We start from the raw sequence: 27,954 nt of genomic DNA, 5'->3' as shown, positions 1-27,954 counted from the left end.
ATGAGACATTTGCCTTCCCACCTCCCCTTCCGTGTACAGCGGAGAAGTAGCAGCGTCCCCACTAATCACGCCTGGGCTCAGAGACGAAAGGCCTAAACAAGACTGTAGCATCAGGCTGGGCGTGGCGGCGCACACCTTTGTTGCCAGCGCGGCAGGTGGATCTCTGTGAGTTCAAAGCCAGCCTGGTCTACAGAGTCAGAGTTCCAGGAAAGCCAGGCCTCTACAGAGAAACCCCGTCTCAAAAAGACGGAACAACAAACAAAGAAAACAAGATGGCAGCATCAGCAAGAAAACTTATGAATAAAAAAAAAAAAAATCCCAAAATTTGAAACAACTCTACATAGACAGAATAATGCTCCGATATCCTAAGACACTGTTACATCACAAGGCCACTGAAGGCCGAGTGGAAAACTCTCTGGGTACCCAAAGGTACAACAGCCCCAGCGCCACAGAAACACTGGGGTCTCTGCCTCTTTGTACAAACAAAGTCTCACATAAATTTGCAGACATGATCATTGCCACTAAGCTCTCCCACTCTTGTTCTGCATTGACTTGACTGGACCTGCCTCAGTGTCCCCCAACTGTCACTCGCACAAGGAAGCGCATCTGAAGGCACCCCTCCATCTCCATCACCCTTTTGCATTGTCCCGGAGCTATGCGCTACCCTTGACACAAGCTTCCTCTGTAAACAGGCATTAGAATAAGGGCTTATAACTAACTTTTCAGGGTGGCAAGAGTCAGTAGGGCCCAGCTCTGTGGGAGAAAAGTGGAGGGAAGTGTGGGGAAACAGCAAGAGGGTCCTTTGGACACTGTAAGCCTTCCCCTATGGGAGAGCATGTGGCTCTGAAAGGGCATTTATTATTTAAGGCCGTCACTATCCAGTCTTGGGAAATCTGCAGCAATGTGCGTGTCAGACAGCTTCCTCAAGCAACAGTATTGTGTCTCCTTCTCTTCGTCGGCAGCCACGAGCCCCATGGTAGTGGGGGCTCTCAACTTACATTTTAAAAATTATATCCTTTCTGGGTCTTTCTAGTGGTCATTGTTTTAACCCCTTTTCCCTCCTTTCCTTTTTTTAGGGTGTGTGCTGCGTGTGGGGATAGGGGTATTGAGAAGAGATCTCCAGCAGCACAGGCTAGCTTCCAACTTGCCATGTAGCTGATGACCTTGACCGCTGATCCTCTCGATTCTGCCTCCCAAGTGTAAGATCACAGGCCTGCGCTGAACTTTTGGATGTCTAAACCTAAGACTGGAAGTCATATTTAAGCTCTCATCTCTCAGCCTTCCAAACCCCTTCTGTATAGTGACAGCCCTGACCAGGGTGTGGACAAGTCCTTAGGTCTCTGCCTTCCAAACCTATCACTGCTGTGTGGCCCTCTGGCCTAAAAGTGCGCAAATCCAACTGCTGATTGTGGTTTGTCCCCATCTGAGTGTGACACGCTTCGGTAAACTTCTGTCTGCCTTGTTTACAAAATATCACCGGTTTCCCTGAAAATTCAGTGAGGTGGCATGAGTCACCGAGTTTCGTGTGTCCACCTTACCCCCCTTATTACATCTGTCTCCTTACTTGGCACCAATTCTTTTCCATATCTGGAGAGTAAATATCTCACCACTCTTTAAAAAAAAAAAAAAACAGCAACAACAACAACAACAAAAAAAAACATAACCACCTTTATTGATCCAGAGTGAAACAGTTGGCCTGCTTCACAGCTTCCTTTAGGACACATGGCAAAACAAACGGGGTTCCACTGTGAGCCAGGTCACAGCGCTTTCCTACATTTCTAGGAGTGGAAAGTACCCTGGCCAGGCAGGACAGTGGACAAATTACTCTTATTGAACAACCATTAAGTCCCTTTTGCTATGATCTTAGTATGGGTAAAGGGGTCAAAATGATGATCTATCAGCTGTGGAAGAAAACCGGTGAAGTAGAAGGGAAAAAACCCAAGAGGGACAGGCTGAGCTCCCAGGAAGCAGTGAGCCTGGGTCAGGTGGAAGCCGGCTTCAGGCAGGGGAGAAAAACAAGCTTTACTCCTCCTTCTTGTCCGAGGGACTGTGCACAGGAGCCTGCAGCGTGGCTCGCTCTTCCAGCAGGAGGGCATACTCCCTGGTAAGGCCCTCGGACTGCTTCTGCATGGCCAGAGCCTCGTTTTCAGCTTTCTCAAGCTTTTCCCTGGTGCCAGCCAGCTCATCCTTTAGCTCCTTCAGAGCATTCCTCAGGCTATGTAGAAGTTCCTACTAACTTCACCTCAGCACTCCCAACATCCACCTTGCCTCTGTCCTCCACAGCTCCCTCCTTTAGTTGGTCATCCTCCTCCGTGCACTTTCTCCTTTTTAAAGGCTTTGCTGGAGGCCAGCAGTGTGGCCCGCTGGGAGATGAGAGTCTAAGCAGGAAGGACAGCAGCCAGGAAAAGCCAGCGATGTCGAGATTCCTCTGAGCACAGAGAAGCTCCGCATGAAAGTGCTCCATGGCACCTGGATTGCTCTGCAGGGTCACTTTTTCTGTCACACCATCGTATTTCCGGATGTCAGGTACAGCACTGATGACCAACAGCACAAGGATGACAATGAGAACCACAGAGAAGGTGGTTGGTAAGTTACTACCAACTCCACCAGGCGGGGCTTGAAAATCGCCTGCCATCTTCTGAGAGAAATGGGGGGAGTGCAGAGAAGCGGCAGAGACCTCTGCCTAAAGGAAGGTGGCGACTGCAGTCCCCTGCTGCCTCACCCTGTGACCTAAAAGTCTCCAACACAGTGATCAGAGCTTGCTTCCTGGACAGCCCTTTCGGGAGCGACTTCCTCTCACCATTCAGATCTAACCCCCGCAACTCGCTCGGCTTGTTAGAGCAGAAGCTTCCGTGGACTTGGTTCAGCTCTGAGGTTTTAGCCACTTGCTTTTACACCTGGCCCTAATCTACGGGTGGCCGGGATGGTGAACATGAATTTGCCCCTGGAGCAACTAATTAGCTGCACTGGGAAAAAATATGTCCTCTGGCTCCCTTTCTTTTTTTCTTTCCTTCTTTTTCCTTTTTAAAGATTTTTTGTGGCAGGATGGTGGTGGTGCATGCCTTCAATACCAGTACGCGGGAGGCAGAGGCACCCTGATCCACAGATTGAGTTCCATGACAGCCACACTACACAGAGAAATCCTGTCCCAAATCCCCTTCCAAAAAAAAGATCTTCAGCTGTGTGCATCCGTGCCACGTGTGTATAGGTGCCAGTGGAAGCCAGAAGAGGCATCAGCTCTGTGTGAATGCCGAGAACTGAACTCAGTCTTCTGGAAGAGCCGTAAGTGCTCTTAACCACTGAGCTGCCTCTCCAGCCCCCAGTTCTGTTATTCAGAACACTTCAGATCAAGCCAGGGATCTTGGGCATGCTAGAAGACGCTGGACCAATGATCTACCTCCCCAGCCGTGAATGGAGTGCTTCTTCTGCCTCATCATGGATGAGCTCGTGTTCTCACCAAGACTAGCACAGGGTTTTCAGGGCACAGAGCTAGCAGAAGGGTGGTGGCGTTCAGCAAAGCTATCTTCAGAGCAAACTAACAGCCCAGCCACCTCTCTGTATGCCTCGTTTCTTCAAGTGAGACAAATCTTAGGCATGCCCCCTAAAGCCTACAGGTGTTCGGTGACTACACCGTGTTCTGTATTGTACTTTGTAAGGGTGTGACTTCGGGAACAGGCTCTGGATGGCGTTTTAATCCCTGCATAAACCAGAAGCACCCCTAGTACCCCCAAGTCCCAAGCAGACTCTAAGAATTCTCTTCTGTAAAATAAGTAAGCAGATGACACGACGCAGCACACTCAGAACTGAAATCCAAGAGGAGCTAAGCCTGGCTCAGAAAATCCAGACACACAGCCCAACAAACCAAAGTGACCTCAGGCTTTCAGTCCACCTCAAGAGTGGATCGGTGTGCCTGGGGTGCTGGCATACACCTCCAATCCCAGCACTTGGGAGGCCTCGGCAGGGTGATGTCAAGTTCCAGGGCTACACAGTGAGACCTTGCCTAGAAAAGAGAAGGAAGAAGAAAAGAAAGATGAAGTGGGGAGGAGGAGAGTGAAGGAGGGAGGAAGAAGAGGAGGAGGGAGAGGAGGTGGAAGAATGATGAGGAAAGGGATGGCAGAACGGGCCCCAGGACTGAATGTCTCTTGGTGCAATGGGTTTCCTTTATCACCCGGGTCCCCACCCTGAGGAAAGCTCTCAGAGGGTTTATATAATGTGCCCTGGAGAAATTGCTGCACTCACTGCTAATCCTCTCTCTTTAAAAAACATGTTTCTAGTAGCTCAATGTCAAAAGTGAAAATACTCAGCCTCCGCTGCCACTCCCTGAAGGAGTGCTGGAGAAACACAGCCAGCCTGTAATGAGGTTACTACAAGGAGTGGATACACCTGTGGGGGAGGGGGGACTCCGCAGCAGGGCGGCTGAGGTAGTGAGGAGAGCTCTGGTGAACCCCCTACCGTCCCCCAGGAGCTGGTAATGACACCAGTGAGCATTCTGCCCCTCTCTGCTACTAGTGATCTGTTCACTTCCAAAATTCTGGGCTGCGGCTGGAGAGGTGGCTCAGTTGTTAAGGGCACTTGCTGTTTGATTCCCAGCTCCCGTAACAGGGCCCCAGCCTTTAGCACAACTGACTCCATAATGGAAGTGCCATTCGGGCTGTAAAACTCAGCACGTAGACAGCAGCACCTGTCAAAACTGAAACAAAGGCCTCATCCATCAAAGTCCGCAGTTCTGGGAAAGTCTCTGAATGTACTGACCTTGCTTGTTGGCTTCCGCAGTTCCACTCCGGCTGGCTGTTCTCGTTAACTGACGTGTGTCAAACCCAGAACATGCATATCGTGCTTAAGCTCATCCCGAGAAAGGCTCGGGCTACACTGGCAACCCAATCACCGGTCGTGGTCAGCGGCTGCCTAATTAAGACTTTCTATTGGCTTACACCCATGTCCAAGCAGGCTTCTTCGCTGAATACCCCACAGCACACCCACACGGCTGCTTTCAACCATCTATAATTCTAGTTCCGGGGAATCCAGAACCATCTTCTAGCCTCGTCAGGCACCAGACACACATGTGGTGCACAGACGTGATGGCAAACCACTCACGTATATGTAAGTTAAAAAATAAATCTTCAAAAGAAAACTTTTGTCTTTTTCTCACCAGAGGCCATACTCTCCTGAAAAATGTTAAAATTATCACCAAAGGGAGAACACTGGGTTGAAGGAAGTGCTTTATTTGTGTAGTTCCTTCAACAGCCGTGTTCACTCACATCTTTAAATGATATGGGCTGTTCCATTAACTATTTTTGTGAGGCTGAAATATATTAGGGGAACTTGCCACGAGGAGAGAACAACCTTTGACCTGTGGTGAAGGTACCTGGCAGTAACGGTAAAGTTCAGTGAGCTAGCAAAGTTTCTTTATGAAACACCCTTGGTACGCCAACCAATCACTGTGCTGGGAGCTTCCGAGAACTCAGGAGGCCCAGTCAATAATGGTGTTTGCTCTCGAGGCATTTACGGTTTGATCTAAATTTACGGTTTATGCTAAACAAGACATGGACATAAAAATCCAGCTACGGCGGGGTTATGGGTAGTGTAACAGGCGAGAAAGAGTGTAGCACTGGAGCGGAAGGCCTGGCTTGGAACCTTATTTCCGTCAAGGCTGGGATTAGAATGAGGCACTTGCCTCAGGCACAGGATTTAAGGAGGTTTCCAAAAGCTCGTGATCCAAGAAAAATAGTATTTTAACACAGCATTTTTAACAACCAAGATTAATACGCCAAACCTATGATGTACAAAATTAGCTGTGATTTAAGTAAAGGTGGCTGTGCCAAGTCACGTGTAAGCCAGGCGAGCGAGAAAAAAAAAAAAAAAGCACACTACTTTATACCGTTTTAGTGTATTTTCATCATTAATATTTCTCCAGAACGTTAACATTGCTGAAAAGTAGGCACACGGACGCTTCGGGTCCTATTTAGAGTTAAATGTCTTATTTTGATGCCACACAAACTTAGAAACAAAATTGTATTTCTAGCTTTATTGGGAGTAAATGTCAACTTTGTAGCCCTGGGTGAGTTTTTTACAGCCATCTGTGCCCTAAATTTCTCTTGTAAGAAGGGGTGGGGGGACGGGTGGTTAGTAAGTAGAATACCGACCTCGCATGCACAAGACCCTGGCACCACATAGCCTGGGGATGGAGGAGCACCCCTATTCTCAAAAAGAACGTGATAAAGAAGATAGAAGGAGAGGGAGGAGGAGGAAGAGAAAAGGGAGGAAGAGAGAGAAGAAGGAAAATGAACCAGACAAGGTTCCTGAGGCAGGAGGATCACCATGAGTTTGAGGCCAACAAAGTGAGATCTTGTCTCAAAAGCCGCGAGGCGGGAGAGAAAGCAGGGAGCCCGGGGACACAGGCTCTCTCCCACACACATAAAGATGAAGCTGCTCCATCTTAAGCCCCTGGGACAGCGGCTACATCCAGCAAATTAAGGCACTTTATTGTGTCTCTGTCATTTCCCAGATGATTAGGATTCTAGATGTCAGAGTTTCAAGAGGCCAGTGTCCACCCTCATGAACACTTTCCTAGCACCTGTCCCTCACCCCCTGAATGGATGCTTTGCGGGAAAGAGGACTTGGCAACTTGCTCTTCTCTTCGTACTCTGACCAAGGCTAAACCTTATGATGAGCACTCAGGAATACTTATTTTATTTTTGCCTAAAAAGTAATCAGAAAGCACCTCGCTGAGGTGAGACTCATATTGGACTTGAATAACTATTCGGAATAAAAGTAAGAGAGAAGTGGGTAGTGAGGGAGAACACGCTAACTTTAAGTGTCTCTAGCAATAACCCAGCTGGAAATATCCATGGTAATATGGAAATTCAAGATCAATGCTTGTAAGACAGATAGGACAAAATTGCAAATTCTGGTGTCATTTGCATGGCTGTGATAGGAACATCCTGTGAGCAGGGGCCTCCCTGAGGGAGAGGAGATATTCTGTGAACAATGAAGAGCCAAGGACAGTATGTGTCAGCAGGGAGTAGGTGGACACTTGGGGCAAAAGGAAAGACACCTGAGGCTTGGGGTGATTGTCAACAACCGGGAACCTCCGCATCACGTAGCAGTTCCCAAGGCATCACAAGGTAGCTCCCCGATTCCTGCATCAGCCCTGCAGCAAGCAAAAGCGATATTTGCAGAGCTGTCGTGGAGGTTCACATCTGTAATTCCAGGATTCAGGAGGCAGACAGCCCCAAGTTTGAGGTCAGCATGGGCTGCTTAGCACAATCCTGAGTAAAGAAAGAAGGAAGGAAGAAAGAGAGAAAGAAAGAAAGAAAGAAAGAAAGAGAGAGAGAGGAAGGAAGGGGTTCAAATGAAACATTCCAAGAAAGTAGAATATTTAGCATCATGTTTTAACACCTGCTCTTAAGAGATGCTTCTTATAAAATGAGGGAAGTGACTACCAAGAAACGTTTTCAAAATCTGGAGAGTACAACCCCCCCCCCCCCCACGCTCTCTTTTTATTGTGGAAATGCTTCGTATAAACCCTTAATTATAAATTGACTGTTATTTTTTTTTTTCAAATTGGTATTTTCAAGACAGGGTTGGCTGTCCTGGAACTCGATTTGTAGACCAGGCTGATCTGCCTGCCTTTGACTCCCACGTGCTGGGATTAAAGGTGTAGGCTACCACACAGGGCTCCTAATTTATTTTTTTAAGTCAGTAATTTGGAAACATCAGAAATGTGCTCTGGTCTCCAGTCTACTTTGTGCATGCTTTACCCCCACAGTGCCCCTGAACCGAGTGGAGAGCCCTTCCTCTGTCTACTTGTAGCTGTGCTTGGGAGTAGTGACTCAGCACTAGGCCAGCTTCCTGCCTGCTAGTTTCCTGAATGAACTCCTTGAGGGCAGAAGCTGAGCTGTAACGTTATCATATCCTCAACACCCTTCCAGGTTGATGTAGAGCAGATATTTAGAGAATACCTATTAATCTGGGCATGGTGCAGGGGCCCATCATGCCAGCATTTGAGACATAAAGGCAGGAAAATCAGGGCTTCTAGGCTGGTGCTGGCTACGTACAGAGTTCAAGCCCAGCTTGGGCTATAGGAGATTTTATTAAAAGGGGGGAGGCCGGAGAGATGGCTTAGCAGTTAAGAGCACTTATAGCCCTTGCAGAGGGCCCAGGTTTGGTTCCCAGCGTCCACATGGTGGTTTACAACCTCCTGTAACTCCAGTTCCCTGGGATGCTAACCCCTCGTCTGGCTTTGGACGCTTTCTGCACATATTCTGCATATAATGCATATAAACTCAAGCATGTACACATTTTAAAAAGTTATTTTTAACCCCCCTCCAAATAAGATTTAAGAACAGCAAAAGAATTAATGAACAGATGGAGTTCTGATCTCCCAGCCTCGTCCACAGACAAGACAGAAAAGGGACTCTTTCAAGTTTTCAATAAAAGGCCACTGGAGACATGAAATGGGGGCAGCTGGTGGGGTTAAATACCGGTGGCTGGCAAGATGGTCTCTTGGAGCTCAGGGACTATACTGTGCAGCCTATGAACCAGATGAGCTGACATGAAACACAGTGCTGGGTGACTTCAAACTCTCTTCCGTTTTCCCTTCCTTTCTTCCTTCCTTCCTTCCTTCCTTCCTTCCTTCCTTCCTTCCTTCCTTCCTCCCTTATAAAGAATTGTCTCAGAGACTCTGTGTTCCAGAAAGGTCATCATCAGGTCAAGTGTTAGGGGAGAGCTCCATTCATTCTGAGCCAGTGAGTGGGGCATGACATTGGGAGGAATTCTCATGCTGTTCAGTCTAGACAGGTGTGAAGAAACCATTCCTTTTTTTTTTTTTTTTCTGGTGCAGGAAATCTGATTGTCACAGCCAGGAGAAGCCACACAGAAGGTGACAGAGAGGTAAAAATGGGCACAATCCAGGACTTCCATGATGTCACTAAGCCCCTGATTAAGTCAATCTTAGAACCAACCCACCATTGTCCCTATTAAATGCAGCAATGAACCCTTGTCTGCTGTGGGCCCATGTGAGTCAGGGTCCCTGTGTCACACATCTACAGTGGTGGTGGGTCTCTGAAGACCTGACTGTCTCCTTCCCTTCCAGGTGACAGTACAGCAATTCACTGGCTGTACCAGGATCTGCCCTTGGAGGGAACCTCTTCAGACATAGGACCTTAGAAATGAGGTGAGATAATGGGTAGAGGGGAGGCTTTCCCTCTTGTGGGGAAGCTTCTTCTGCTTAGGAAGCAAACAACTCAAAGGCTTCAGGAAGTCCCAGAAAATGAGCAGATACACTAAGACCCCTTCTTTCCCAGTCATCTACAAGCTGTGAGTGTTGCTCGGAGACTCTCAGACAAGCTGAGCTGCCTAGAAGAAGCAGAGGTCAGTCAAGCTATCCGGAAGAGGCCCAGACCTCCTGAGCTGCCTAAAAGAGGCACCTCCAACCTGCTGTGCTGCGTGCTTCAGCTTCCGAGCTTCTGTGAGCTGTCACCCATGCTGGGTGGGCTTTCGTGATGCACGCTGGTAAACGGTGCATCGTTCACATCTAATAAGTTCACACACATATTTAAGTTTACGCTGTCAATTTTTGTTTTCATACCAACGACTTTAATCCACTTACATTAGTTCCATTTCCCAATACATTTAAATCCATATCTATAATCTTATTCTGTGCTTTCAAATTCTAGGTTTTTAGGATTGCTTCTTTTTTTAGTCGTCTTCTGTATTTTCCATGTGCTACATCTTCTCCATGAATATTTCTGCTCCTGCAAGTAACCCCTCACTCGTATTCCCGTAAATAGTCCAGATAAAACTCATTGGTCCATCAGGTTGGACTTTAGTGCTGTCTGCATTTTGCTCTCTCATTGGTTCTCTATCTGGTGTGAGTAGACGTTTGTTCATGTCTCCCCAGAAATATCGACATAGAATGCATGTGTATGAAGTGACCTGGGAATGTAAATTCCAAAAAATGCGGATTCTTCACTTCTTGGAATTAACCTTTATAATGTTTATGAATGTTTAAGGAATTGTATAAGCTTTTTCTAATGTCTCAATGAATTACTGGGCCCACGTGGGAGTGGCTTTGCTGCCCCTGTCTCCAGCAGATAGGTCCCATTCAAAGAAGCTGCTGAACTCTAAGACCCATAATGAGCTGCATGGGTTATATAATGTGCTAGTTCATTTGTAACACAAATATTTGGTTTCAGTTTGAGTACTGACTCCATTCTAATTACAGATAAGATTGCTATCTTGATTTAGAGTGTGCATTAGAAAGATTCCTCATTCCTAACTCTAAAAGGCGATGGTGAGTGAGGAGGGAGATGACATTCATGGCGGAGTAGCTTAAGGGTCATTCAGTCTTTCTCAGAGAACGCCAAAGGCTCCCAGGAGATGGTGACATCAAATACAAATCCAATTAACCCTTCTATGTGGCAGCTTATGGCATCAAGAATTTTTCCTCTCATTAATTTTAGACATTTTTGACAAAACTTTTTAGAACTCTATTATTTAAAAAAAAAAAATTATTCTCCCGCCCCCATGTAGAGACCTTCCCCTTCCTTCTCTATGAGCAAAGAATGGAAAGAAAGCTTTGTACATCAGGCCCTGATGGAGGTTTGTGGCATAAGGAACAAGTTCTCATGTAAATACCCCACCTCCACCTTGACAGGTCTGTCTATGTAACCCAGGCTGCAAACTCACAGGGATCCTCCTGCCTCAGCCTCCCAGTGCTGGGATTAGAGATGTATACCAACATACCTGGCTGACATTCTCCTCTTTAATTTTTATTTTTAAAATAGGTGGTATAGATGGTCCTATAAGTGAAATATAAATACATTCAGAAAATGGACTATTCATCAGATTAAAAGAGTCCCAGAGACAGGAAGGGAGGTCCAGGCTTCCTCCAGCATGAGCAGCTCGACCCTTTCCTTTGAGAGGTTATCAACTCTTCAAATCTTAGCTGTGTGGGAGACCCAGGGACACAGAAACCTCGGCAATGGCCTTGTCAAAGATCTTCATGCTTCAAAGGCTACTAAAAAAAAAAAAAAAAAAAGTTTAGAAAAGCCATCAGGTTTGGCGTGTCCCAGAACTGGCCAGGACAGTGGTGGTCTCAGCAGTCACCAATGCAAATTGGGGACTGAAGACCAGAAAGTCTCCGGGTGTTAACACCATCACACGCTGAGCTTCCAAATGACCCTTGAGAATTAAAACACTGTAACAACAAACAAACAAAAAAATCCAAATGACCCTAGAGGTCCTGGGAAACTGGGGTTGGTTTACCATGTATGAGGGTATAGTTCCTTCCTTGTAAGGAAAAAGCAAAATTAAAGTCAGGTTGAAGGATGTGATAATGGACGCTTTTAATCCCAGCACTTGGTAGACAGAGGCAAGTAAATTTCTGCAGAGGCAAGTAGATCTCAGGAAGTTCAAGGCCATCTTGGGCTACACATAGAGACCCTGTGTAAAGAAGAAAAAAAAAATTCTCCTAAGTTGATTTAAGCAAGACCTGGTGGCCCGGTCCCCTAACCCAGTTACCTGGAAGACGGAGGCAAGAAGAGCACAAATTCAAAGCCAGTTTGGGCAAGTAGTGAGATCTTGTCACCAAGTAAAAAGAAGCCTTCGGATATAGCTTAGTAGCGGAATGCCTGCCTAGCATACACTAGTTCAGTCCGTGGTACTGGAAGGAGAGTTGACTTAAATACATGGAAAAACTCTGTGTCTCTTGTTCCCCAGGTGTGGGGAGAATAACTCTGTAGAATCTGTTCTCTGTGGGACTTCTCTTCACATTCAGATAATTGTGTCCACTTTAAAACATGCCCCAAACCCTTGCCTAGATGGATTCTAACGTCTGTCAGTTCAGTTCTCTCATGAAGGGGTGTCCACACCGTCTGCCAGATGTCCAGCTAGCAGCTGCAGGACCACCTCTTTAGGCTTCTGGGCAGGGTCCGCAGATGAACCCGTCTAATTCTTTGATGCAGTGCGTACAAGTCAGCACTGCTTAATTTCTCCTAAGCTGGAGTAGACTGGACAGATTGAATAGTTCGCCAGTTGCACAGGAGGGCTTGGGAGCAGGCCTCTGGAAAGGGACTGGAAACTAAGGGACAGTGAAGAGCAGAGATGACGGTCAAGGCCCTCAGTCACAGGATGGCACCACCAGCGCTGCTGGCAAAGCCCATCCTTAAACTTCTTGCTTCCTCTCTTGTTATTCTAAGTTCTAGAGAGGAGAGTCTGGTTAGCTGAGCTTCACTTAGGCCCTGTACCCTCCAGGTCTTAGGTAGGGATCACCCCTTAATACAGTAAGAGCATTGCCTACTCACAACTCTGATAGGAAATTCATCCCTGCATCGTTCACAGAATGCTAAGGGAATAATAAACTCTGAGGCTGAGAGTGCAGCTGAGTGATGAGCACTTTCCTAGCACACCCAGGGTCCTGTGTTCAATCCACACACATACACACACAAATATACACATACATACAGACAGGCAGCACCAGCATCGCTTAGGGAGAACAAAGGGTATTGTAGCTTTAAGAGTGTTAGCTTCCCTTTAATTCCCTTGGAAGTGAGGCCTTTTGTTTCTTGGAATCCTGCCTTTGCAAAAGCTTTCCTCAGGCTCAGAACTTTTAGTAGCAGACGGATTTCTAACCTCTGACCCCGATTCCTGCAATGCCCTTGGCCCTCCCTGATCCTTGGCTCCACATTGCTTCCTGTTCAGTTTACATGACCATAGTAAATCCCAAACTCAGGGACTGAGTGACTTGTTCAGAATGACCTTCTGCCCTTCACCTCTGACCTCTTACACCACCCTGCCGAGCACGAATCCTGCCGGGCTCCTGACAAAGCTAAGAAGGAAGTCCGAACTCAAGGACCACAGTTAGGATAGCTGTTTTCATGTCTTTGCGTATACACAGACTCTCAGAAAAACAGAAATGGGCTTATTTTTAAATCTCTCCAAGAGCAAGAGGATACCAATCGTGATCTATACAACAGTAAATAAGACACAAACTGTGTTAGAAGAGTTAGCAGGAAAATGACACTTTATTAAAAAACAAAAAAATGAGGGATGGAAAAAGATGTCCACGGACATCTCCAAATCTAAGTGTGTAGAGGAAAGGTTATTCTCAGCACTGTGACAATGGGTCAGCGGTGCACCTTCCCTCAACAGCCACTCCTCACTGCTTGTTCAGCACTGGGGCTGACACAGAAGACGGAGCCTGCGGCCTAGGTCCAGCTGGGAAAGAAGTCCCCTCATGAAGCTGGAAGCATCAGGAGGAACAGCCTGAAAATGTGACTGGCAAGAGAACCTTCTTCTAGAGGTTGGTTGGGATCCAGGACTCCGGAGAGGGGACAAGCGTTCTGGTGAGGATGAGACAGATAGAGCCTAAGGGCATGTTTTACCCTAGAGGGTAGTATTGCCCGCTTTCTACTTTCTAAAGTCTATTCAGGGGGCTGAGCAATCACGTAATGAATGTTTACCCTGCTACTAACTTTGAAAACTGAAGTTTGATACCTTGGGCCTACCTGAAAGAAGGAGAGGATGGACTCCCGCCAGGACAGTTTGGCCTCTGACCTCTACATGTGTGCTGTGGTGAGTGCGGGTGCACACTAAATATAATAAAAGGATTCAAAAGGAAAAAGTTGAGCCAGGCATGGTGGCGCTTGTCTGTAATGCCAGCACTCAGAGGCAGGAGGACTGTAAATTCAAGTCCAGCCTGGGGTAGGTCAAGATGAAGTTGGGAAATTTTAAGTAGAGCCAAGATATTTTCAAGGTGTCTTATTTTTAATTTTCCTTGACTTTCTGCTGTATACTTAAAGGTCTTGTCAGTTTAGCTAAAGGAAGGACAATGTCCCTCCAGGTTGTCCTCTGTAGTCCCCAGCTCTGTGTCTCTGAACACAGCAGTTAACAGGATCTTGAGAGCCACGGTGCCAGGGGCCTCCAAGTTGGCCACTAGCCAACAGTCAGCAGGTTCTGGCTGGTTGTCCATCAGGTTTGGAAAGCAGCTTGGAGCCCAGCCCTGAGGTGTGGTGAACAGCCTGAGCAGGCACAGGCAGGCTTCTGCTAAACCCCAGAGCAGAAGAGGTGAGCCTGCCCCTGGAAGTACCCCAAACTGTGACGCAGAGACCTGGGGCTGAGATTCAAAGCCCCCGAGCAAAGCAGAGCAAGGTGAGTGGCATGTCCCTGTCACTTCCCTTATGGCCGACCACTCTACCAGCGAGGAACTTTCCATCTCATGTAGCAGCAAGTGTTAAACAGAGCAGGAAGTACAACCGCGCGTCTCAGCCTCCACCAGACCGGAAGCTTGCAGAAACTACACACCGAGAACACCAGCGCTTTCCTGAATGTGACTGGCGATGGCCAAAGGACATGGAATGAGGATTTTTGTATGACTCACATTTCTTTCTTTCCGTTTCTCAGCTGCCACACCTACCCCATAATAAAAGGCTTTCTGGCCTATTATTACATCAGGAGCAGTACGATCTCTCAGGAGGACCTCCCTACCCTTAGGAGTTTTCCACTTTCTCGCCAATAAAGATCTCCACATTCTCACTGATTCATTGGGTAGGCTAAACCAGATTGCTCAGCTGTCAATCTTATGTCGGTAAGACTTTCACAGAGCTGGGTAGATTAAGCCAGGTTACACGCCAGAATCAGGCCTTTAGCTGGTCAGAATTTCCCACAGTGGCTGACCTTAGCGTTGGGGGTGACCTTTGACGTAAGCTTTTGTATCTTAAGAATCCCTTTGGGGTTCAGAAGAAAGTGAGTCATGTCTAGAGTCCAAAGCAGAGATGTATGAGGTCTGAAAAAAGATGAGAGGGCTGTATTTTGTTTGCACTTATTTATTTATTTATTCATTTATTTATTCATTCATTCATTCATTCATTCACTCATTCATTCATTTATTTAGAGGGTGTGGGTGTATAATTGGAGATAGAGGACAGCCCTGGGCAGTTGCTTCCTTTTCTCTTTTTTCCCCTTTGTGCTGGTCCTTTCCTTTCACCAAGAGAGTCCTGGGGATTGAATCTAGCTCATCAGGCTTGATGACAAGTGCCTTTACCCACTGAGCCATATTATCCATCCATCTCCCCCCCCCGACCCCACACCCCATTTTTTTAATTTTTAAAGACCACCAAGCTTGGTGGCTCACCCTGACATCCCAGCACTCCAAAGGCTGAAGCAGAAGGATGGCTGCCATTTCAAACCCACACTGTGAGGTACTATCTCAACAGTGAAACAAATGTAAACACTTCTAAGTTGGGCGTGATGGCTGAGTCCAGAGAATAAAAGTTTGAGATCAGCCTGGGCCACATAATGAGACCATACATTAAAACAAAACAAAACAAAACACTGGGGAGCTGGGAGGACGGATAGCGGATAAGGTGCTTGATGCTCAAGCATGAAAACCTGAGTTCGGATCCTCAGCATCCATGTAAAAGCTCAAACATACAACACACATGTTGCATGTGACAGGCAGATGGCTGGAGCTCACCGCTGGCTGGTCTCACCTGAGAGCCGGTCTTTACCAAAAAAAAAAAAAAAAAAGGTAGAAGCTGGAGTGCGCACAGAGAAAAACAGACGTTCAGGTCGTCAGCCCGAAGTGAGATATCTGTATCACAGCCCTCCCCTCAAGGCTCAAGGATCTATGCGAAAGAGCAGATGCGAAGATTGTAAGAGCTCGAGGTGCTGATGACCTAACAGTGTTTTCCAGGCACGGCAGGCTAGATGCTCCTATGAATTCCCAGCCACTGTAACAGCACACACAAGACCTTGGAAAGCTCGAGCCTGATCGAAATCACAACACGTAGATGGGGAGGTAGGCACGAGGTCCCAACCCTGAGGGAGGAGCTATCGGCATTTGGTCGCTGCTGGAAAAAGGAAAGTCGGTTTTCCTTAATGGTCTGACCACTGGTAGACCGGCCACGCTCCGTGGACGGGCTCCATGCCTGGGCGTAACTAGCCAACACAAACTGGACTTGAAGGAGTTGTCGCTTTGTTTAACTTTGAAGAGAAAGTGAAAACGTGAAGGTGGGTGGGGAGGGGGGTCACGAAGGACAATGGAGGACAGAGGGGCAGGGTGGCGAAATGATCAGAGTACACTCCGTGAAAGTCTCCAAGAATTAATACACTTTTTTTTTTCCAGTTTAAAAGCAAGCTGGAAACTGATAGAGGAAGACTCCAATGTCCACCCCTGGCAATGACACACGCACATATGAACAAGTGCACCTGAACACACGTGGCACTCTTATAATGCACACACTCAGGATCCAGTTGAAGGACTGCACTTGAGGACCCTTCCTTGTTCCTGAGACCACCATGGTTTCCCACAATCCCTCGCTGCTATTTCCTGTTCTCTGCTTCTCCCAAAGACACATGCTCAACCCCCTGTCCTGAAAAACTTCCACTCTCCTTAGCTTCTGCGGCCAGGCTAGCCTCAGACTCACCCAGTCCCCCTGCCTCAGCCTCCCCAGCACCGCCTCACCCAGCAAGTGGCCTCAGCTTAGGCGGAACAGGATTCCCTCCCAAATCTGCTCTGCTGAAGGCTGGGTCTTCTCTCTCCCTCCCTTTTGAGACTCTGCCTTCTGTGGGTGTTTACTCCCCTTGTGGTTTTACCTTTTGTTTACAGGCTGATAATTGCAAAGATCTACGCCAACCTTTGAACTCTCTTCTGAGACTGTTTTTCAGACCAGTGTACTTCCAGGTGTATTTTGGCTGTCTCCGCTTTCGTAACCGGGAGGTCACTGAGAGAGCAAGTGTAAATCTACACTCATCCACTGTCTCACTTCTCAGCCCCCTGAAAATGCCTAGGTTTTTAACGACCTAAGCGGTATCTTCAAATGCCTGAAATTGTATTAAATTCTGTTATCAAGAAAAGGCTGTAAGTTATAAGTTACAGTCGATAATTCAAAGAGATAGGGTAGTACATGGACGCCTGCTACACTGATAAAAACAAGCAGGGAAAAATCCTGGGAAACGACCTAAAAAAAAAAAATCATTGAGTAGAGAAATTCCAGAAGAATATAAAAGAGCATGTTAGAATAGTGGATTTAAGTGGTGTCTTAGAGGCAACTGGTAAAGACCAGACATGCCTCAGAGTTAAGAAGCAATTCCCTGTTGTTTCTTGCTCAGACTTAGTTACTTGGCTTACTAGTTCTAACTGAAAAGATCAAAGGACACTGTTGCCTGGACTATGGTATTTACTGTTGGCTGAGTGGGTTTGCCTGATGGATCTGCCCAGTGGGGCAGGAAAGCACTCTTCCAGAAGACTTGTGTGACTCACTGCTTTTCATGCTCTCTACATGTGTACTTTGCCTAGGGCAGACACCAAAGCAAGCCAGTGCTGGAGGACGAAGGGAAAATGCAGAAAGGAAAGACAGGTGTTTGAAAGCTGTGTCTAGCATTAGTGAGGCCGTAGGTACAACTCTCGGTCCCCCTTACCACACCACACCACCAAAAACAAACAAACCACTTCCCTCTGCTAGGTGTGGTGACGTGCTTGTAATAAAGGTACTTTGGGAGGCTGAGGCAGGAGGTTCACAAGTTTGAGGCTAGCCTGGGCTATCTAGCAAGACATTGTTTTTTATTTGTTGGTTTGGTTTGGTTTTTGATTTTTCAAGACAGGGTTTCTCTTTGTAGCGTTGGCTGTCCTGGACTTGCTTTGTTAACCAGGCTGGCCTTGAATTCACAGCGATTGGCCTGCCTCTCCCTCCTGAGTTCTAGGATCAAAGGGGTGTGCCACCAAGCCCGGCTGTTTCTAAATAAGTGAATAAGTAAACCAACCATGCAACAATGTCAGAGCCAAGCTCAAACTCAGCCCAAATGTTAGAAACTTCTAGTGTTAACCATCTGGCTTAGAGAATGTTTCAACACAACTTTGCACTTGCAAAAGACGGGATAATATTAGCTAGTGTTTTCAGGAAATGTCAGATGAAGCGATTTGAAAAGGCCCAGGCTTGCGCAGAAGCCCCACATTTAAAAAACAAAAACAAACAAACAAAAAACCAGTGGTCCGTTTTCCCCTGGATTTTGAGTTCTGCTGAATTAATCTTCTTATGAGTCGAGAGCCTGAGAGTAGATATGAGTCACTCCTCATGCCATGCTTGCCTGAGCAGCTCGGCACTCACAGCCTTCCCTGTTGGCTCTTCAACGCGGCTATAGAGAGTAAAGAGGCCAGTACCCCAAGCGATGTGAGTCCCGGAGGCTCGGCTCCACCGCGGGCACTTTCCCAGGAACCACCCCTCAGTTTAATTACCCACTTACCTGAAGCGGACACGGATCTCCCAAGCCTTCCAGGGATGCTCTCAGCTTCTCCGCACTAAACTCATGCCCAGCCCCACCAGCCTCTTCACTCAGAAGCTTTCAAAGGGGGGGTGTTGGCGCCGAGAGCACGTTTGCCGTGCACTGCAAACCATCAATTCTCTAAGAAAAGAAAAACCTTCCATGAGGGCTGGGGGGGTGAGGCGGTTAATAGGGAGCAGAGCACGCACGGAGCCCTGGGTTTCACCCCTGGCACCGCATACAGACGGGCCTGATGCTGCTCGTCTGTAGGGGCGGGAGGATCAGAGTTCCCGCGTGATACTAGCTCGTTCGAAGGCATTCCTGGCTACCAGAGATTCCCTCTCAAAAATCAAAATAAGAAGCTGAAATTGTCCGGACTGAAGCCTACACGTGACACGGGAAAAGACAGCGGGAATAAGGTGACACACGCAGGTCATGGCTAGCAAGCTAGCTCTGGAGGTTAACTCTCCCATCCCCTTCGCATCCCCAGCCCGCTGGATCAGAGGCAGAAGGGACCCTCACTCTGCTGGCCTCCTGTCCACGCAATTCTGCCTCACGCGCTGCTGTGTGTGCTTAGTGCTCAGGACACGCGTCTGCCTGCTAGGAATTGATGGAAGGCCACAACAGCGCCATCACTTCAAGGACCCCTATTGGCTCTGGAGGCTGCTGGGAGGCTGAAGCAGAAGGCATGCTGCCCTCCCCAGGGTCTGCCTCGCTCATTCAAGCTATGGCCTCCCTCCCTCTCTTTGTCTTTGCAGTACACCCTCCCAATTCTTGACCCTTTCTGCCCTTTAAACTCAGGCTGACATCTAACTCTTAGAGAGGGATTTCCCTTTGTTAACCCCTACCTCACAAACTCTCAGAGCATCCAAAACTGGGCACATAACTACGTTCCATCCCATAATCATATCCTGAACTCTATCCTATAATGCTCCACTCTGGCTGTTTTTTAACCAAGATGTTTTAAACGTATTGCTGAAAACGGAGAGAAAGAGAGAGAGAGAGATCTCAGTTAAAATGTCTTAACTGATTTAAAAAAAAAAAGGAGGGAGGAACTAGAGGTGAGACACAGTGTGTGTGTGTGTGTGTGTGTGTATGTATGTGTGTGTTTAGACAAATGTTTGAATGCTTAACCCAGACAATGTACTGAGGACCTTGTTCAAATTTTTCCCCATGAATCCTTACAGAGATCCTTCGAGCTACGCTCTGTCATCTTCCATTTAAAGATGTACCAGGCTCTGAGGTCAGCTGTGAGGCCACCCCATCGGTGACTGTACAGAAACTACTGTCTGAGTCCAAAGGCCACTCTTCTCATTCTCTGCTCCCGCCCACACACTGGGAACCTGGTGAGTGACTTCCTGGGAAGCTCGGCGTGGCTTCCTTTGGAGTTACTCTGCCCGTGTGATTCAGAACAGGCGGGTCATACTGTGAACAGGGCTAACTCACAACTCTTCCGCCATCATCGATCCCAGCCTGAGACGTCCTCCAATCGGAAGCCATACCACAAAGCGGCCCAACTGACAACGTTCTCGAGATTAAATATCCTTGGTGTTTTTGATTCCTAGTCCATAGCTGTCTTAGACAAATGAAAACTAAGGGTTGACAGCTGGGGCTGTATCTCGGTAGTATTTAGTTCCTGTGTCAGGGTTTTATTGCTGTGAAAAAGACAGCATGACCACAGCAGCTCTCATAAAGGGAAACGTTTAACTGGGGCTGGCTTACAGTTCAGAGGTTTAGCCCTTTGTCATCATGGTGGGAAGCATGGTGGCATGCAGGCAGACACGGTGCTGGGGAAGGAGCCGAGAGTTCTACATCTGGATCAGTGGGCAGCAGGATGAAAGGCGCGGTGCCTGGCTTGAGCTTCTGAAACCTCAAAGCTCGCCCCAGCAACACACTTCCTCCCACTAGGACACACCTACTTCAGCGGGGCCACACTCCCTAATAGCGCCACTCCCTATGAACCTATGGAGGTCATTTTCATTCAAATCACCACAGACCCCTCTCCAGCACTGAAATAATAGTAATAATATAGGAACGACTGACGGCAAGGTGGGCCTGCTCCCAAGGATCAACGCTAATACACTGACAGAGTGACAAGATATGGCCAGAATATTCCTAACAGGGCTCCTCACCAATGTACTGGCCATGAGAACGAGCCACTTAAAAACAGACCTAGAAGCCCAGGCAGGCCTTCACGTGTCCAGAGCTCTATCCATTGGCTTCATTGTAATGTCAGGATTCACCGAGAGACCCTAGACCCCCCAAATAAACTCACTACAGGCTTGACCCACAGACTGTGACATAATAGTCCAAGTTTGTTTGCTTGTTTGTTGGAGCCTAGGTTGGCTTAGAATTCAGTACGTAGATCCAACTGCCTTCAAAATCACTATCATCTGCCTTAGCCTCCCAAGAGGTAGGGTAATGGGCGTGTATCACCACACCCTGCTTCTCATTACTCTTTAAACCAAAAGCTAGCCACGCCGTAGCGTGCACCTTTGATCCCAGCATGCAGGAGGCAGAGGCAGGCAGAGCTCTGTGAGCTTGGGGCCAGCCCAGTCTATATTGAGAGTTCTAGGCCATTAGGTCTATATGAAGAGTTCAGGGAAACACAGTAAGGGTTGTTTTTTAAAGTCCTGAATGTAAGTGTGATTTATTAACTCTCTACTACATATGCCTGTAACTTCGATTTAAAAAAAAAAAATCAGATGTGGAGGCACTTGCTATACAAGCTTGGAGGTTTGAGTTCTGATCCCCAGCACTCAGGTAAAAAGATGGACTTGGGGCTGGAAGACGGTCACCTACACTCCTGCCCTGGCTCCTCCCACCCCATCACCTGGGGAGTCCTAAAGAAAGACACCTAAGTGCCCACCGCAGACGCCACTACCATGGGCAAATGCGTGATGGAGAGATGGGAGAGAAAGCGAAGCCGAGCGGTTCGTACCCTGTGGGGAAAAGAGGAACGGCAGTGAGGACCAGGCAGATGTCAGGAGCCTGTGCAGTCAGCCACCTGAGATATAGTGTTCACCTGGCCCAGGCTGCTGCCAACGGCCATGCCTGGGTCTGTGGTCCAGCTGCACCTGGGGTTTGTATAGATGTCTTGGCCCAAGTCACTAGCAGAGGCCATGCGGGTGTCTATGGTCTGGGCTGCCACCAGAGACCATGTGGCTATCTGAATGCTGTGCTGCCGTGGGGGTGAGAGATGGGGTGGGGAATGCTGATCTGAGTGGCCTGCTCTACAGCCTGAGGCCATGGTGACACCCAGGCTCAGGCTTCCGGAAAGGCCATGCAGATGTCCCTGGTCTGAAGAGCTGACCCCTTCCCTTAAGACTGCAGCACCCAGAAAGTGCCGGGCCCTGCAGTATAGTAGAGATAGCCCTGGTGATGACGGAGAGTGAGCTAGACCCGGGGCATGAGAATGGAAAGCTGGCCCTGCCCCTTGCCAGCGGTGGCATCGAGTGAGCTAGAGAGCTAGACAGAGCAGTGCTGGAGAGCTCAGCTGGTGATGTGGGCGCAGGAGAGCTGGCGGACTGACCAACTCAGCTACCGCCCAGGCCCAGATCCAGGGCTTTGAGTCGGCCCATCCCCCTACCTACCCCATCTGTGAACTGCTAGAGCACAGATCCAAAGGTGCAGGCTCTCCAGGACACAGGGCAACAACAGGATCTCTGAGAGGAGTCCCGGTGAGGATCCAGTATTGATGGTGTAGCAGAAGCCAGAGGCCTCGAGCCAGACCAATGTCTCATTGCAATGAACATTTGCAAGTAAAGGTGTGTGGACAGAAGGGTGTATTATGTGGCACATATGACGAGATGAGGTTTTTTCTGTTTTGCTTTGTTTTGTTTTTATTCTCATTTTCTCTTCTTTTAGAGTGAAGGGCAAAGACAAAGGGATGGGAGATAAGCGGGACTGGGATCCATGACATGAAAGTCACAAAGGATCAATAACAAATCTTTTAAAAATGGGTTTGGTTGCATACATCTGTGTCTCCAGCACCGTGGGAATGGGGCTAGCTGTAGGTTCTGTGAGAGGCCTGTTCCAAAGAAATAAGGAAGAAAGTGATAGAGCAAGACGCCGGGTGCCCTGCTCTGGCCTCCGCATAGGCATGAGTCCAGTCGCACAAACACCCTACCTACACACGGAAAGGGGCCTCAGTGAGATGGCTCAAGAGCTAAAGACACCGCCAACCATGATAGCCTGGGATCAATCCCTGGAACCAGCATAACCGAAGGAAAGAATTGATTGCAGTAAGTTGTCCTCTGAAATTATAATTTTCACATAGTTAATAGAATCTTTAACCAATATAAAAAAGACTGAGGCTATGAAGGCAGGGTCACATGGTCAATTATATACAGCCATAAGAAGCCAGGTGTGGTGGTATAGGCCTGAATCCCAGCACTTGGGAGGCAGAGGAGGAAAACCGAAAGTTCAAGGCCAACCTAGGCTATCTAGTGAGATTTTGTTTTTTGGAAAAAAAAAAAAATCTATGGTGGTGTTCACCTTTAATACCAGCACTCAGGAGGCAGAGGCAGGTGGATTTCTGGGAGTTCCAGCCCTTCCTGGTCTATACAGGGAATTCCAGGCCAACCAGAACTACATAGTGAGACTTTGTCTCAAGAAACAAAAGCACCAGTGTGAATGTATACCCATAGATGCACTGGACACAAGAAACAAACCTCTTCAGACCTTATTCCAGCATAGAAACCCCTCAAGACCTAAAAGGATGAAAAAAGAACTTCCTCATTCATCCTGTTGGTCTTATGTTTAACATTTAAGCTCCGCCTAGCCTAGTACGCTTCTTAGAGTATGTTGGTATGCCTGTGTGTGTCTACGCCTTACAGACACTTAGGAAATTTAGCTTTTTTCTTTTTAATTCTCTCTCTCTCTCTGTCTGTCTCTGAGATATGAGCATATGCGTACAGCTGCCTCCAGAAGTCAGAGTTGTTGGATTGCCCCCTGGAGCTGGAGTTACGGGCAGTTGTGAGTCCTCCAGCGTGGGTTCCGGAAGTTAAACCTGGGTCTCTGCAAGAGCCGTATGCAGTCTTAACCACTGAGCCACTTCTTCACCCCCAAGATTAGGATGTAAGAGTGATGAAAGCAACATGCTTATTAAGAAAAATTAAAACATAAGCAGAAAAGGTAAACACATGCAAAAGAAAGCATAAGTTGAAGAAACTAACGGATCCTTTGCTCACATCGCTATTCCTATCTTCATGCCTACCCAAGCATGGAAACGCAGGCTCTCGACAATAAATAAGTCCGTGCTCCCACCCAGCATCAACAACTCGAGTAAAAGCTTTGCTTGACTCCTATCCTTTTTTTCCCCCTCTTATGATTCATTTTCAAATACAGAAATGGCAGTCATAAAAATGGATATATAAATATGAAAATGTTTGTATAAATATACATTACGTGAGCTTTAGTAAAATTTAAACAAGTGTTTTTTTTTCAGCACTTCCTGTGTATACCACATTAAAGCAGCTGCTTCTGGAGATTCTAGAGACGACAGTTCTACCCTTAGGGTCTAAATCGCGTCTTGTGCTACTAATGTTCAGCTAATATCCAAACACATCTGCTTTGCCACGTTCTCCTAATCACTTTATAAAACTGATGGCTTTCTAAACATTGGCATCCTGCATTCTCCTATGATACATTAAAAACTCCAAATACAATAAGTGTTACACATAACTATGTCTTCATATTTCTGGTTTCACTTCTCTACTGAAGAAAGAAAACACCACGCTTCAGAGAAACGCCATCTCAAAACAAAACAAACAAAAGAAGCAGGTCAGATGCCTCAGCCGTCGAAGCTGTGACTGGTTGTGCACTAGTATTTTGTGAAGACCATATTTGATCCTTACAGCAGCACTAGAAGGTAATATTTATGGAGAAGGACGAGAGTCAAAGAAGCCAAGTCTCTTGCTAAGATCACCCAGTTCCTCTCCCCAGATGGAGACTGGGCTGTAATTCACACCACCCAGCCCGTGACTCGTGGAACTTATGCTGCACCCGATCCGATCCCCTAGGTCTCCTATTACCTTCGTGAGACTATCTTTACAGGTCTTCGTACTCCAGAAGAAAACTACCATGTCTTTGGTGTGTTGTGGTGGAGTGTGTCGCAATGAGGAGGAAATACAGAAGGAATGGCCCAGCTTGGCCACCATACCTATACAAAGCTTGTGGAAGTCAAACACCTTGCCCCAGGCTTTTGCTAAAAATTCCTTAGTGTTTTTTCTAGGTGTGATGGCACAATCCTGTAAGCGCAACACTTGGGATATGGGGTCAGAAAGACCACAGGTTCAAGCTAGGCTGGGTTACACAGCAAGAGTTGTCTACCCAGCCTCAAAACAAAACAAACCTAGAAGAAGTAGAACGTGAGGCCCATGATCTACAAAGTTAAAATATTCACAAAGCGCGGCACACGCCACAACTCCCTTCTAATATTCCATCTTGTTCTTGTCCCGGAATGCTGAGTTTCCAGGCCATCATATTTTCTTTATTTACAGGAGAGACAGTTTCTTCTAGTTAGAAGCCATTCTGAGGCCCTCATTCTTCCTTCTTAGCGAATGAGTGTCTGAACATCCTCATTCTGAAACGTTCATTAGTTCTTCAGGCTCAGCTGACTGCCACAGAGGGCCCATATCCCAGGCCTCCTGCTTAGAGACTTCAGGTGGTTTTTCCTTTGCAATTTTCAGTCTAGTAGACACTGAGGCTCAAGTTTGGAGTCCCTCTTTCACACACAAGCTCCCCAATCAGTGACTTTTCTTTTTTTAATTATTTTTTAAATTTTATTTATTTTTTTATTAATTATAGTTCATTCACTTTGTATCCCAGCTGTAGCCCCCTCTCTTATTCCCTCCCAATCCTCCCTCCCTCATCTCCTCTCATGCCCCTCCCCAAGTCCACTGATAGGGGAGGTCTTCCTCCCCTTCCCTCTGACCCTAGCTTCTCATCCAGAATGGCTGCAATGTCTTCCTTTGTGGCCTGGCAAGGCTTCCCAGCCTCCCTGCCCTCCCTCCTCCCCCCCCCCCGGCAGGGAGAGGTGATCAGAGTCAGCCACTGAGTTCATGTCATTAACAGTCCCTGTTCCCATTACTAAGAAATCCACTTGGAGACTGAGCTGCCATGGGCTACATCTGTGCAGGGATTCTATGTTATCTCTATGGAGTATCAGTCTCAGAAAAGACACCTGGGCCTAGATTTTTTTGGTTTTGTTGGTCTCCTTGTGGAACTCCTGTCCCCTCCAGATCTTTCTATCTCCCTCTTCTTTCATAAAATTCCCTGCACTCTGCCCAAAGTTTGGCTATGAGTCTCACATCTGCTTTGATACCCTCCTGGGTAGCATCTTTGAGAGGCCCTCTGTGGTAGGCTCCTGCAAATCAAAATGACCCTGAGATTTCACCTTACACCCATCAGAATGACTAAGATGAAAAACTCAAGTGACAACACATGCTGGAGAGGTTGTGGAGAAAGGGAACCCTCCTCCATTGCTGGTGGGAATGTAAACTTGTACAACCATTTTGGAAATCAATCTGCCGCTTTCTCAGACAATTTGGAATAGCGCTTCCTCAAGATCCAGCCATACCACTGCTAGGCATATATCCAAAAGACACTCAAGAATACAACAAGGACATTTGCTCAACCATGTTCATAGCAGCTTTATTCATAAAAGCCACAAGCTGGAAACAACCCAAATGTCTCTCGACTGAGGAATGGATACAGAAATTGTGGTACATTTACACAATGGAAAACTACTCAGCAATTAAAAATAAGGAAATCATGAAATTTGCAGACAAATGGTGGGAACTAGAAAAGATCATGCTGAATCAGAAGCAGAAAGACACACATGGCATATACTCACTTAAAAGTGGATATTAGACATATAATATAGGATAAACATAGTAAAATCTGTACACCTAAAGAAGCTAAGCAAGAAGGAGGACCCGGGGTAAGATGATCAATCCTCACACAAAGGCAAACGGGATCAGAAGAGGGAGAAAACAGGGAACAGTCGTTTTTCAAATCAGCGTGAGTCACTAATTCTAGTTGGTGAAGAGCCATCCTGCTGGTTTTGCTACGGATGCAGAGGACAATCAAACGAGTGAGTAGTACTTGTCACCGTAGCTAATGCTCATGCAGAGGGTGTGGGCAGTTCAGAGTGTTTTACAAACAGTAACATTTTATAGTCTGCTGTGGTGGTGCACACTGGTAACCCTAGCACTTGGGAGGAAGAGGCAGGCAGATCTCTGTGAGTTCAAGGATAGCCTGTTCTGCCTAACACGTTCAGGCCAGACAGAGCTACAGAGTGAAACCCTGTCACAAACAAACAAATTATAATCATACTCTACAGATGAAGAAACAGAGGCGTCGGGAACTTACGGAACTTTTCCAGGGAGACAACAAGATGGCTCAGTGGGTAAAAGCCCACTCCGCCAAACCTGATTGATTTGAACCAACATGGTGGAAGAAGACAATCGACTACAGCAAGCTGTCCTGTGACCTCAACCACACATGTCATTGAACATGTTGGCATGCATGTGTGTGTGTGTGCGCGCACACACACACACACACACACATAATTTATTTATTTATAAATAATTTATTTTTATTTTACTATGTGTTTATTTGTTTTTTGATTATATCATTATTTTTATTATAGGAATGCGTTCCCTTCAGGGTTGCCTGTTTACCATACCAGGTGTGCCTGGTCCCTGTGAGGGTCAGAAGAAGACTGGAACAGGAGTTACAGGAGGCTATGCGTGGGTGCTGGGAAATAGACCCTAGGTCCTTTGCAAGAGCAGCCAGTGCTCTTAACCACTGAGCCACCTCTCCAGCCCCTTATTTATTGATTTTTTTTAATACAGGGTCTCACTACGTAGCCGTGGATAACCTGAAATTTGCTTCGTAAACCAAGACTGGCCTCAAATTCACAGAAGATCTGCCTGCCTCTGCCTTGCAGGAGCTGAAATGAACCACGACCAGCTAAAATTTTAGCTTTTAAATAAACAATATTGCCTAAACTCACACAGCTGTTAGAACCAGAATCTGACTTGGACTCTGGTAATCGGGTGCAAAAGCTCGCAGAATTAAACGTTCTACATCGAGGGTCACACGCTTAGCTCAGTGATGACCACGGATGTTCAAAGGACGAAAAATCCTAAATACCAACCCTGACCAATAGTTTCTATGGTTTCACTCACTTCTCACGGTCCTGGGCACAGAGATGGTTAAAGGAGACGTCTGAAGGGTTGTGAGTAGTTCTGCCTTCCACATGTAAGCCAGCGACAGTATCGCTTGCTCAGCGTCCATCACTCCGTGAATGAAATTGCTGACCCTGGAATCCAGAATCACACTGAGGCCAGAGGGCAGTAATTCAAAACGCACAGACTCGGAGACACGGAAAAAGTCAGACCTGCTATTAGCTCTTAATGGAATCAAGTATTTAGTAGAATAAAGTGGAAAGTCTTACAAGAATAAATCTCAACGAATCAGCACATTCCAGGAACATCTTAGAGCTAAGAATTTTTGAAACATTACTAAAGAAAGTAATGGCTATTCTTGGAAATGAGTCCTTTAAATTGATAGAAGAGATTTAGGGTTTTGTTTTTTTTTTTTAATGTCTATTTTCAGAAATGTCCTACTTGAATGAGATGAGCAAGTGATCTGAGCAAAAATTGTTAGTCCTATCAACAATTT

General features: G+C 47.0%; 1 pseudogene; it reads right to left on the bottom strand.

The window, feature by feature from the left end:
* Positions 1–1,729: 1,729 nt before the first annotated feature.
* Positions 1,730–21,385, bottom strand: LOC110556910 (B-cell receptor-associated protein 31-like; annotated as a pseudogene).
* Between the last annotated feature and the right edge of the window lie 6,569 nt (positions 21,386–27,954).

Source organism: Meriones unguiculatus, chromosome 7, assembly GCF_030254825.1.
Source record: "Meriones unguiculatus strain TT.TT164.6M chromosome 7, Bangor_MerUng_6.1, whole genome shotgun sequence".
Classification (NCBI taxonomy): domain Eukaryota; kingdom Metazoa; phylum Chordata; class Mammalia; order Rodentia; family Muridae; genus Meriones; species Meriones unguiculatus.
Note: the sequence above shows the minus strand (reverse complement) of the source record. Positions and strands in the feature narration are given on the sequence as shown.